The sequence below is a fragment of the Protopterus annectens genome, chromosome 3.part1, assembly GCF_019279795.1.
Source record: "Protopterus annectens isolate FY-2018-M chromosome 3.part1, PAN1.0, whole genome shotgun sequence".
Lineage (NCBI taxonomy): Eukaryota > Metazoa > Chordata > Ceratodontiformes > Protopteridae > Protopterus > Protopterus annectens.
In genome coordinates, this window is record NC_056732.1 from 1639671203 (window position 1) to 1639684564 (window position 13362).

Here is a 13362-nt window from a genome sequence, read left to right on the forward strand (position 1 = left end):
GCACATCATTGTCATTTTTACCAATCTTAGAAGAATAACCCAAACTGCTCAGCCTATTAAAGCAACCCAAATTATGTTACAAACCTCTCAATGGGTGGAATGGCCATCCTTTTAAGCTGACATTATGTATGGAATCACCATCCTCTTCAATAGACAAATCTGTTTCTTTAGTCTAGATTAAGGTGAGTTTCCAAAGATAGAAGTTCTACTTTCTTATAATCACTAATAGAAAAAAGAATACAGGTGATGGGGCCATCAAGCCAAGGGCTAGTTCCCGCAGGATATCCCAGCCTAAAGCAGACGCGTGCTGCGGTGTTAATAATTGTTAAATGCATGCACACTAAGGACTAAGATCCCCTATTCATGGATCCATTACATATCATGTACCACTGCAAGGATATCATTCTCCAAGCATCCAAAAGCACTGCTTCTGCCTTTTGAGAACTTAGTAGGAAAGCAATTGCAGTATGACAGGTTACAGTGTTGCAAGGGTATTGTCGAGCAAAACACTCATAGCTTCCTCCATATGCCTGTCTACACAATCAGACTTACTAGTTATAAGCCATAGTTCAGAACTAGTATCAAATTCAGTAAAATAATTCAGAGTATATTCCTGCAAACCTCTGGAAAGTTAAAGGTATTGTCTCTCCTGTTAAACCCTCCAGATTAATTAGACATGCACATACTTCCTTACAGATTTCAAGTACCACCTGATACCAGAAAATGCACATTAATCATTACAGGGGGGGCATAAGTGCCAAACCACGAGTAACACAATGATTTCCCATCAATTTGTTCTCGTTATGTTTGATTAAAGATAGGGATGTGCTTTACATTCATAGATGGGAAGCCTGTTCCAGAGAAATGGTAATCTTTGAGACATATACTTGTCTTCCAACATGTCCTGTTTATGTCTCAGAACAAGGTTTAGGTCCTTTCATGGGTATTTCTAATGATATTTGTTTTGTAAATGTGTAACAAATCCATGAGTGTGAGGTCAGAGGATGCCTTGTAGGCTGGACATAGATGGACACAGAGAAGTCTGAAGGAAGCTGAGTATAATGATTGGCCTTTGAGATAGTCCACATAGGGATTGTTGTTTACTGCCTGTATTATTTTTCTGAGTAGCCTCTGTGGTCTCTCAGGCAGTTGCGAGTGTCTTTCAGATACATGCCAAAGGGTGAGTTGTAACTGATGATTGGTCTGATGAGGGGGGAGTACAGCCTTTCAATTTGGTGAAGCTGATATCTTAGAACCAGTGGCGGTCACTCTGCTAAACCCTGAGGCTGAATCCAGATGGCGACCAGTAAAATTGTAATAGCATTTCTTAAAAACAAATTAGAAAAAGTGCAACTTGTAAGTATAATCTTACATCAGAACAAGGCCAACCCAGATGTGACACCTTTTTCACCAAAAACAGCCATTCTTGCTGAGCAGAAATACATTCAGATCCCTAATGAAGGCAGCAAACATTTTGCATTAACCTGTCTCCTAATTGTTTACTTAAGTAGCTGTAAAATCCTTGTAAAGTTCACTGTATAAGAATGTTAAGGACTGTCTGATCTTCAACAAACTCAGCCACCCCTGCACCCTCCCACTCACCACTACTCCCTCCCACTCACTACACCCACTCGCTAACCACTACACCCTCCCTCTTACCACTATACCCACCCGCTCGCCACTACGTGCTTCCCTATACTCCCTGTCACTAGCAGACCTGAATCTGACAATTATGCATCCAAACAATCAAAGAAGAGAATGAGTGGCACAGCTCAGCCCTTACCAAGAAACACTTAAACATCAAAATAGTAAATTGCATGTGATAAACTGAGCATGCTACAAAAATTATAACTCTGTATTAATCAAGGGAAAACAGGCACTGCCTTTAATTCCATACTAAAGAAAGTAATTTGCATTTTTTCCAGTATTGGTAAATTTTGTCTTATTTCTATTAACAGCTCCTTGACCACAATCATGAACAGGCCTTGGGTAGTGGGCACCTCTGTCTGGTTCATCTTCATAACCTTATCTCCTTAGATACACCTCCATTTATGAGTATTTCAAATGTTGGGTCTTGGTTTATGGCCCGTATCCAGCATATAAACATTTCCACTACTTGTCTTTGCTGTAGTATCTTCCATAGGTATTCCTACCTGACCATATCAAAGGCTTTCTGGAGGTCAGAAAGTATAATCCCATCTTTACTTTCTGCTACTTTTCAACCATGTGCCTAAATTCCAGCGGGTTCCACCAGTGTTCTTTTTTCTGCCTATATTTCCTTCACAAAGCCATTTTGCCCTGCTTGCATTATTTTGTCTGCACTTTATACATTCTTCCCGCCAATGCCCATGCCAACAATCTTAATCAATACATTCATTAAGCATATAAGCCTGCAAGCTCTCACTTCCTCCTTTTCTCTTTGCCCTTTAGATATCATAGTTATCCTGACCTCAGATACTTTAAGATGATTTGCTTGAATCCTGCATTCTCTTGTATTATTCCTCTAGGACCTTCCATGTTTCTGACCATACTCATCTGTTTCATTCTAGGGGGAATTCCATCTGCCCCAACAACTGTCCTCTCCTTTATCTTGTATATATCTTTCTTTATCACATTCCTTCTCACCTTTGCATTCAGCTTGTCCCTTTGTTCATCGTCCAGTTACATTTTGAGACAAATGTCCCTTTCTTTTGTTTGCAAATCTGCCTACACTACTCCATAAATCTTTCCCTGATTAGCTCATCTTCTTCTAAATATCCCCAATCTTCTCCAGTTATCATCTGTACCTCTCTGGCTGCTTCTTTGTGTGTTTCTTGGCTGCTTCCCTTGTGCCTCCTGCACTTTAAACAAGTAATTCCTTCAGTACTGTTGCTAAATATCTTGCTCTGTCATAAATTTTCTCTATAATTCCATTGCTATTGTTTTTTTTTTCATTTCTTCCAGCTTCCTCCTGTACCACTCCCATCTCTGTCTCTCCAGCTCCTCAACCCCTTCCTCCATTCCATCTCTTCTTTTATTCTGAATTCTCTAGTTTCCTCTGACAGTGACCTTGTCTCATTCCACGTGTTCTTTAAGTTTGTCCATCTCTTTCCTTTTGCCCTGTAATGACTCCTTTACTAGTATTAATAACAGTGTTTTCTTACCATTGTTTCCTTCCATTTACAGCTAGGCCACAACCACTCTCTAATAATTGTTTTCCATTCCTGCACACTCCTTGGCAACGTTCTACAAATAGTGCACAAGTTCTTTTAAACCTTAAACCCGGATTTTCATGTATTCATAGGTGAAGTTAACAACCTCCTTGAATTCAAGAACCTTGATTGCCTTAAACTAATTCATTATTTGCATTTCCCATAAATAATATATTTTTCAATAATGTTAATGACTTACTCTTGAATATAAGAGAAAGCACATTCTGTAATCTTAAAGATATTTTGCAATATATTTTCTACTGTATGTTTCTTTTTCAGTAGTAAGTTCTTCAACTGACACTCTGGTGTTAGCTCCCCAAGTGGTGTTTTCAAACAGAGATAGGTTCATAGGTTCATAGATAAGTACTAAGCTAACTGCTTTTGTGAGCCATTTTAAGCCTAGCCAATTATCCCTTGTGAGACTCAAACCCTGCACCTTGTGTTTGTAAGGCAAACACCTTAACCATTAGGCCACCCCCCTTTTCAAATAAAGCAAAATAAGACAGTGCCTTTTAGACCATACCACTTCTAAGTAGCATACACAAAATACATTATGATGACACTTCCTGAAGGCTTAATAAATAATTTAAGTTTTCAGACTCTGTGATATTTTTAAATAAGGTACCTTAACTTTTCAGGTTCTTTCAGGTGGCTTGTTCAAAAGCACCAGCAACACAGAAGTGCATTCAATAGTCAGATCAGTGAGGTAGAAAGTGATACAATTATCTGAGATTCAGGTTGACATGGGGCAGGATTCAATAAACTCCATGTAGGTTCCATGTAGAGCGTATATAGAGTGTATCTGTGGACATGATGGTGGGCAGCAAGCAGCAGTGAGCAATGCATATTAATGAAGGGCTGTGTGCCTAAGTGAGGTTTTGTGGCTCATGTTAGTATTGCTGGCCACAAACCTTGTAAATCAACACAGATGTTGAGTCTGTGTAAAGGAGAGCACAGACGGTTTTCCCCACCCCCAAATGAACAGTACACATCATGTCATGCAGGCCATTCCTCTCAATGATTTAGGGCAAGACATCTGGACAAAGCCATAAATAATGGGAGAGAAAAGGGCCAGAAATAGGTTCACTTTTTAAATATTGCTCTTACAAACTTAGAAAATTAATAGCACAATGAGGTTTGAAGAATGCAACTCTGCTGCCAGTCCCCCCAAAAAGAACAGTACACATCATAAGTCATGCAGCCCTCTCAATCTCTTAGAGCAAGAAATCTAGACAAAGCCATAAATAATGGATGGGAAAGGGGGCCATAAATGGGTTCATTTTTTTAAATATTGCTCTTACAAACTTAGAAAATTGATAGATCAATGAGGTTTGCAGAATGCAACTCTGCTGCCAGCCCCCCCCCCCCCACCCCACAAAGGAACAGTACACACCATAAGTCATGCAGACCTCTCAATCTCTTACAGCAAGAAATCTAGACAAACCATAAATAATGGATGGGAAAGGGGGCCATAAATGGGTTCATTTTTTTAAATATTGCTCTTACAAACTTAGAAAATTGATAGATCAATGAGGTTTGCAGAATGCAACTCTGCTGCCAGCCCCCCCCCCCCCAAGGAACAGTACATGTGATAAGTCATGCAGACCTCTCAATCTCTTAGAGCAAGAAATCTAGACAAAGCCATAAATAATGGGTGGGAAAGGGGGCCAGAAATGGGTTCATTTTTTTTAAATATTGCTCTTACAAACTTAGAAAATTGATAGATCAATGAGGTTTGCAGAATGCAGCTCTGCTGCCATCCCCCAAGGAACAGTGCACATAGTAAGTCATGAAGACTTCTCAACCTCTTATAGCAAGAAATCTGAACAAAGCTATACATACTGGGGTGACAGCCAAAAAAAGGGCAATGTTTAAATATTGCCCTTACAACCTTAAACAATTTATACAATAACAGGTTTTGCAGTAACATGAATGTTCTGAAGGGTATGAAATCTGAATCTCGAATGTATCATTATTTGGACTGACGGCACAGTGTTGCAGTGGTTTGCATTGTTACCTCACAGGAAGAGGTTGTCCGGTTCAATTCGCAGCAGGGGTGCCTTCTGTGCAGAGTCTGCATGTCTTCCCTGCATTCTTGTGGATTTCCTCAGGGTGTGCTGGTTTCCTACCAAGTTACAAAGACATGTGTCTGGAACATTTCTTCCCAGGTCTCTGCTGAAAACTGACTCATTCCAATTCGGACTTTCCCAGTAAATAAATACATTTTATGAATTCAGTCCCCAATGATTTGCTAGTGATATGTCAAAAACCCACACATTTTATGAGAAACAGACCAGAAATATGTAGCACAAGTCTGGACATTCTGTGAAAATCTGTACAGTTGAGAGGTATGATGGCCATAGCTTCCCCTTGTTGAAATTTAGCAGGGTCTCAAATGCATTTAAATAAGGAACAAATGTACAAAGGCCTCTGCCATAGATATATCATTCTGCATTTAGTAATTTCATATATGTTATTGTTTTTCATTTCTCTCTTTTTTTATTTTTTTGCACGTTTGCAGAATGCTTAGCTCATTTGTTCACGTGTCAGACATGACCCAGACAGCCCAAAATAGAAACCGGATACATTCAATTAATACCACTGGGCATTGAGCAAATCTAGTAAATGAGGCTGTGCTGTACTAACACCATCAAGTTAACAATTAATACTAATATAGGGGATGTCATGTAACTAATCCTGTGGCAATATGTGGCAAGTCTAGGTCTGGAGTACAAATACTCCTGGGTTCTATTGCAGGGTGATCAAACTTTTCTTTTACTGTGTTGACACATTATACAAATGAAGTGCAACATAGACAAGTATTTTTCTCAATCTTCTTGTGGCAAAAGCTGTATGTATAGGGCTATCGTACAAGTGGTCCTGGTTTGAAAACTGCATAGGCCATGCACTTCCAATGTTGTTCCATATCACATCATATTTACTCTCAATCATAACACCTGACATGTAACTGATATTAATATTTACATGCATGAGGGCTGAGACACTAATATTGTGTCGGTTATGTTTACCTAATCATTTATATGGGTATTCTACATATATTATGAAAAGTATGACTGTGGGTGTAATGTGTACTATGTTGATGCAAGTATAATTGTACAATCCCATTTGAATAACAGAGCTGCATAAGCAGCTGTATATCAAATATCCTTGGAATTGCATTTTCTTCTTTTTTTATTGCCCACTGTTGCACACCACTTGCCATCATGCACCCTGGCTTACCAGCATTTTCAAATGTAGCAAAAACCAGACAGTGAGTATTCTCAGTAAGTGCAATATCCACAATTGGTGGGAAAACATATATTTAAAGAGGAATTGGTGGGCAATACTCATTAGACATTTAGCTTGATCTTTGGGAGACATGGCTGTTGTTGGAGAGGGTGTGCACTTTCATGCACAGTACTGAGGTGTTCAGGAGTCAAAAGTTTTTGTTGGGCTCCTAGTTCAGGAGCATGGCCCATGCCAATTACAGTGGGACTTCTCAGGTTCTCAGTATAAGTCTGAGGCCTGGACTAGTTTGATTAGGGCTTTGACCAGTGTGACAGGTATCCCACTCACTGGTGAGCAATGTCACCATCATTATGATGACCTCCATAGGTGGAAGAGAGATACCCTTGATCAGTGGATCAGGGAATTTAGAGCAGGGAAAACTTCAGAGATGTGTAAGTGTAAAATGCATTGACCAACAGTAAAAGTTATAGCTGAATATAGTTAAAACTGGTATTCATAATGGCATTCTGTCTTGTTTTTTTGTCTACGGCTGCTGAAGAAAAGAAATTGAGCAGACAGGAAAGTGGTGAAATGGGGAGCAATCAGGGGGTAAAACAAAGTGAAAGGAGGCCAGGAATGTGCAGGAAGGGTGTTGGAAAGAACCATAGCTATCCATTTCTGTAAAGGCAAAACGTGATAATATATGATGACTATTAGCTGATTTTGGATTATCACCTCCAGAGAGAGAGGTGACCATACCACAATCATGTTGTATAGCCAATCAAGGGTATCATGAAGACATTGGTGTGAAATGGAGAGCTATGTATGGGACGATATTTTCATGGGACAGGTGCCCTTTGTTCCTTTTTGGCAGAGAGAAAGGAATGTTGGGGTAAGGACCTAGGTATGTGTGGGCAAGGTGGGCAGATGAGGAAGCAATGGTGGAGAGACATGACATACAAGATGAGACACAGGGATGGTGGAGGTCTATATCATATAATCGAATAATGAAAATCTCGAAAGCTCTAAAGAGCGAAAATGCTGAAACTCTAACTCCTTATTGTGGGGGCTGTGACCCCCCCCGGCTAAATATATATTCTAACTCTGAGATCGCACTACAGTGAGGAAAGAGCAAATAATCCAATTTTCACTGTACTGCAATCTCAATAACAGAACTTCAATTTCCGGCATTTTAGCTCGAGATTTTCAAAATTCAAACATATGATATAGACCCAGGGTGGTGAAGGACACAAGATGGAGGTAAACAGTATGGCTGGGAAGAGTGGGGGACATCAAGAGCCCATGGATACCAAGTTTGGAGACAGTGGGAATCAAGTCCTCACCCAGTGGACTGTTATCACTGTCACCTCACTGCGCGGATGACTGAAGTGTCTGACTTCTGTGTCTCCTATAATATATATAATACAATAATGGAAGTCAGTGTCTCCACCCAGCATAGGTGTATGCCAACTGTGTGGCGCACAATCCAACACACCAACCCTGGCAGTTCATTGCAGGTGATAAAAATCACCACCTTTGCCACTGCTCCCAGGGGGAACGACTGGTCTATCCTGCAAAGCAGAACTATTTGAGGGCCCAGTAGTGCAGGACCGCAGAGGGGGTGCTACCAGGGTGTGTCCCTGATGTGCTGGGATGTGGTGCCATAGCCAGTGGAGTGGAGGCATGGTGCTCCCATGGGACAGGCCTACCCTGCTGTGCTGTGGAAAAAAAAAACAGAAGGGGTGGGGAGAGAGAAAAAAGGGAGAACATTAGCAACATCATAAGTGACATACAAAACAGTGATACAATTCTTTCACTCTATTATGTTACCTTTACTATAAACAGTACAAACTGTAAAAAAAAATTGTTTATAACGTGTGAATATGCAATTGATAACAGATGCACACTATAGTGCAAATTTCAGCCAGCAATCCTTGATTTGCACATCTATTGCCCATATGCAGGCTCTAATTCACTAATTACATTTTCCAGCAGACCATTTCAGCCACTGCTTGAGAGGTCTGTAGTTCAATAATGATGAAAACATAACAGTACTTATTCATTTGGTAATTGTGATGTTTGAACCCACAACTGCTGACTACTCTCTACAACTGCAGTATACTGTGTTCCCATGAGTACTGCATGCATAATTTCCTTTTCCAGTTGTGAGATGTATGCTCTAGTTTATAGTACTGTAATCATAGACCTTAAACTCTTACAGCAACAAATGTGGACAAAGTCATATGGAATAGGAGGCCAAAGTCCAAAAAATAGGGATGATTCTTACATACTTGTTCTTACAAATCTATTAAGCTGATACAGTAACAGGTTTTGCACTTGCATGACTTTTCTGAAGGGTCTGGGGTCTGATTCTCACATTTCTGACATTAGTTAGTGACATAAGTCCTCAACCCTTATGCAATTATGTGACTAAAAAAACACAATTATATCTGTAACTATGCAAAGGCTAGACAATCTGTGGAAATCTTTACAGTTAACAGGTATTACTGCATTACATACCAACTTAGCCCATACCTCACAACCTCTTGCACCCAAGAATGTTGATCAAGCAATAAATACTGGGGTACAAAGATGCACAAATAGCAACACATTTTATATATTCTTCTACAAACCTAGGAAAGTGATACAATAGCAAGCTTTGCATTAGCACAGATGTTCTGAAAGGTCTGAAGTATGAGACACAAATGTCATTTTCTGACTGCAGTCCTCAATGCTTTAGCTAAGATTTAAGTTCATAGGTTCATAGGTAGGTACTAGGCTATCTGCCCGAAGGCATTTATAAGCCTAGCCAGAATGTGTAGGCTTTTGTCACCCCTTTAGATTAGTTCCCTGTGCCTCTGTCTAGCAGAGCCATTGAAGTGATCCCTGGGGTAAACTTTCTGTTTCCCATTTGTCAGACAAACACAATTTATGAAAAGCCAACCAAAATTATGAGGCAAGTAACTGAACATTCTGCAAAACCTGCACAGTTGAGAGGTATTACATAGCAGTGTTTAACTTTTAATGCTACAATAACAGTACTGTTGTGATGCGCACATACCACATGCTGCGTGCATCTGTGCCAATTGACCTTCATGGGCTCTAACATTCAGATCATGATCTGCCCCAGCTGTAGAAAAAGCAAAACAGAACACAATACCATTATGAATACTAACACTGACTATATGCAGCTTTAAACTATTACAAGTAATGTCTGAAAGTCATACTCACACATCTGTGAGGTGCCATCATTTGGACATTCCTTGATCCAGTGGTCAAGGGTATCCATCCTCCTCATCCTGAGGTCTCAGTAGTGGTTCCTACACTGTTCACCAGTGTGGGGGATACCAGTAGCACTGGTCAGAGCCTGAGATGGACTATTCCATGCCTCTGTCCTTGATTGTGAGCCATGATAGTGCCTCTGCAGGAGCCAGGGCCCAGGTTCATACACCAGGAGTCCAAAAAACACTCTGGACACCTGGACACCCCACTTTTGATCCCTAAATCTCAAACTCTTATTAGAAATGCCTTCCATGCCTGTCACCAGGTCTGAAGAAATTCTTTGTGAATGAAAGCGCCTACCGGTTGTTTTTTTGTTTTAATAAATAATGAGTGTTTTATTGTCATTCAAACTGCATATTGGATCTCTACTGTTACATGTTACTTGACTTTCTGTACACATCTCCCAACATTTACCTGCTTACTGTACCATGTGAGTAAATACAAATACTTGCCATAATAGTATTATGCATTACACATGTTCAGGACTTACCTTGTAAATACTGTGTCTGTATTCCACACTTTGTGACATCCCTAGGAAAAAACCAGCATAGAGTCTGCATGGATGCTTTATATCTTGTTGAATAACCTCACAAGATTGGTTAATTAGCATGCACTTCACCTGCTTATGCAGTAATTAGCATCTCTGGAGCACAGACTAGGACAGATGCAATCCATTAGTAATGTACCATTATAAAAAGGCAAATGTATAGCTAACTGAACTGATGTTGAGAAGAGTTAGTATACTGTCCGGCTTACTAATACAACTGTATTTCTTCACAAAATTTCACTACAGAGGAATATTGCACTCCAGCAGGTATGTTCCCATTTTGTTACCTACATAATGCAAATGCTGGAATGTAGTTAAGAATAAATGTGAAGTAATGGCTTTCACACCTTAATCTGTATGCAGTACTTAGAAGTGTAATGATGGCATGGTTCATAGGTAGGTTCATAGGTAGGTGCTAGGCTATTAGCCCTAGGGCCTATATAAGCCTAGCCAAAAAGGTACCCTGGCTTTCGCCACCCAAGAAAATAATTTTCCTGTGCCCCTGTAGAGAAGAGCCACAGAAGAGATCCCTGGGGTGAATTTCCTATTTTCCATCCAATCATCAAGATTTTTCTTGAAGAGTACTAATGAGGAGCTCTGTTTGACACAGATAGGTAGTCTGTTTCAGCGTATGGGAAGTCTCTGGGACAGGAATTTATCCCTCCAGCATGTTCTGTTTATTGTGGTGACAAGGTTTAGGTCCCTAGAGCGTGTAGCTTGGAGGGATTGGGATTTCTTTAAGTGGAGCATGTCCAACAGCTCTAGGTTTGACATAGCTTTGTATGTTAGGCAGAGATTGCCTCTGAGTAGGTGATATGCGACAGAGTAAAGCTGGAGTTTTTTGAGACAGTCTGCGTAGGGCATCTTTTCAAGGCCAGTAATCCTCTTTGTGAGGTGGCCTTTCCAGTTGTTGTAGATGTCTTGTGAGGTACATACCAAAAGGGGCATTGTACTCTATAATGGATCTAATGAGTGATGAGTAGAGGGGAACAATAACCTCTTTTTTTCTGGATGAGAAACCTTTTGTGATGAGGTGAACCACGTAGAAGGATTTCCTGACCACTGTGGCAATGTGAGTATCAAAGGAGAGACTACTGTCCACCTGCGTCCCAAGGTCTCTTATCACACTTTCGGTGTTAAGTAGACTACCACTTATGTGGTAGTTCATGGGTACAGAGTTTTTACCAAAGGGGATGACAATACACTTTTTGGCATTGAGCTTCAGGCCATGGCTTTGACACCAGGCATCTGTCTCAGTGAGGCCCTTTTGTAGTATGTCCACATCATTAGGAGTTTCGATTATGGCTCCTAGTTTGCAGTCATCTGCAAACTTTGTTAGCCAAAGACCTTCTGTGTTAGCTTGTACTTCAGAGAAGTAGATACCAAACAGGAGAGGACCCAGGACTGAACCCTGTAGTACTCCACTTGTCACTGGTCTGAAGTTGGATTTGGAGTTTGCTACTTTCACAGTGTGGGTTCTGTCCATGAGCCAGTTGGCAACTCATCTTGTGACATAGGGATTTATACCTAGTTCAGTGAGCTTATCTATAATTCCAAAGTGGGGGATGGTGTCGAAAGCCTTGGTGAGCTCTAGATAAGCTGTGTGAACCACCTTACCCTCATCTATGGCTTTGGTGACTGCTTCAAAGAAGTCATTCAGGCTTAGGAGACATGATCTGCCTTTTACAAACACAAACTGGGTAGGGTCCAGAGTTTGGAGATTACCAATGTCTTTGTTTATGAGTTCCATGATGATACGTTCCATGGCCTTGCAGACCAGGCTCGTCAGATAATGGGGCGGTAGTTCCCGGGGTCCGTCGTGGCTCCCCCTTTGTGGAGTGGGATAGCCATCGTGGTGCGCCATTCAGTGGGCATAAAGCCTGAGGTGAGGCTATGATTGAACATGGTACTTAGGTAGGGTGCCAGTTCATTCTGTAGTTCATGTAGAATGCAGCCTGGGATATTGTCAGGTTCCATGGATGCTGTGTTCTTGGCTTTGGAGAGTGTGTTTTTTACCTGTGCAGCTGTGTTTACAGGAACTTTGCATTCTTCCAGTATAGAGTTGGGCCCTCTAGGGGGTGAGAGGGGGTTAAAGTTAGCACTGAACCTATCTGCCAGGATGTTGGCAATATCAGTTGGTTCTGTATATTTAGTGCCATTGTGCTGTAACTCAGAGCAGATCTGAGTGTTGCCATTGAGATTCTTGACATAGCTATAGAAAGCTTTGTGGTTGTCTTTAGAGTCAGTGGCAATTTTGTTATCGTAACTAGCTTTGGAGGATTTTATGAGTGATCTCAGCTTCTTACTGAGGTTGACCAGGGAGTTCCTCCAGTCATGGGATTTTACTATTTTTTGCAACAGTTTCTTTCTTCTGTTGTAGAGTTTGTTTATGGCAGAGGACCACCAGATTGGCTTCCTTTTTTTGGAGGATAGCATATTGGTTCTATTAGGGATAGCATGATCCATGCACTTGTGTAGGTGCTTATAAAGTGCATTTGTGTAGGATTCAGCAGTCATACCTCTATTGTCCATCTGCATGTGTGTCATGAAGTTTTCCACTTCTGCTTAAGAAGTGTGAAGTTGGCTTTGGAGAAGTTTTTTTATGGTGGTTTCCCTAATTGGGGGTGGGGGCAGGATGTGGATGTCTAGGGTGATTAGCTTGTGGTCTGATCTGACCAACGAGGAATTGGCCTCTGGTGTGGAACACCGGTTGCCCATGTTGGTAATGACCAGGTCTAGGATATTGCTGCCCCTGGTGGGGGTGTGAATAAGTTGATCCAAGGCGTTGGAATTTATGAATTCCAGAAAATGTTGAGCAAAAGAGTTGGTACATGAGTAGTTTTCCCAGTTAATGGTGGGGTAGTTGAAATCGCCCATTATTAGGGTGTTGGTTTGTACCCTAATACTTTCCAGTGTATAAAGAAATGAGGAGTGGAAATCATGGGGCATGTTGGGGGGGGGGGTCTGTAGGAAGCTACAATTTGGATTGCGGTCTTGCCCAGAGTTAGTTGCACTTAGATAATCTCGGATGCATTATGCTGTGCAACTAGCCTGGAGGTGTGGATATCCTTAATGAATATGGACACACCTCCACCTTTAGTGCTTCATTCCTGG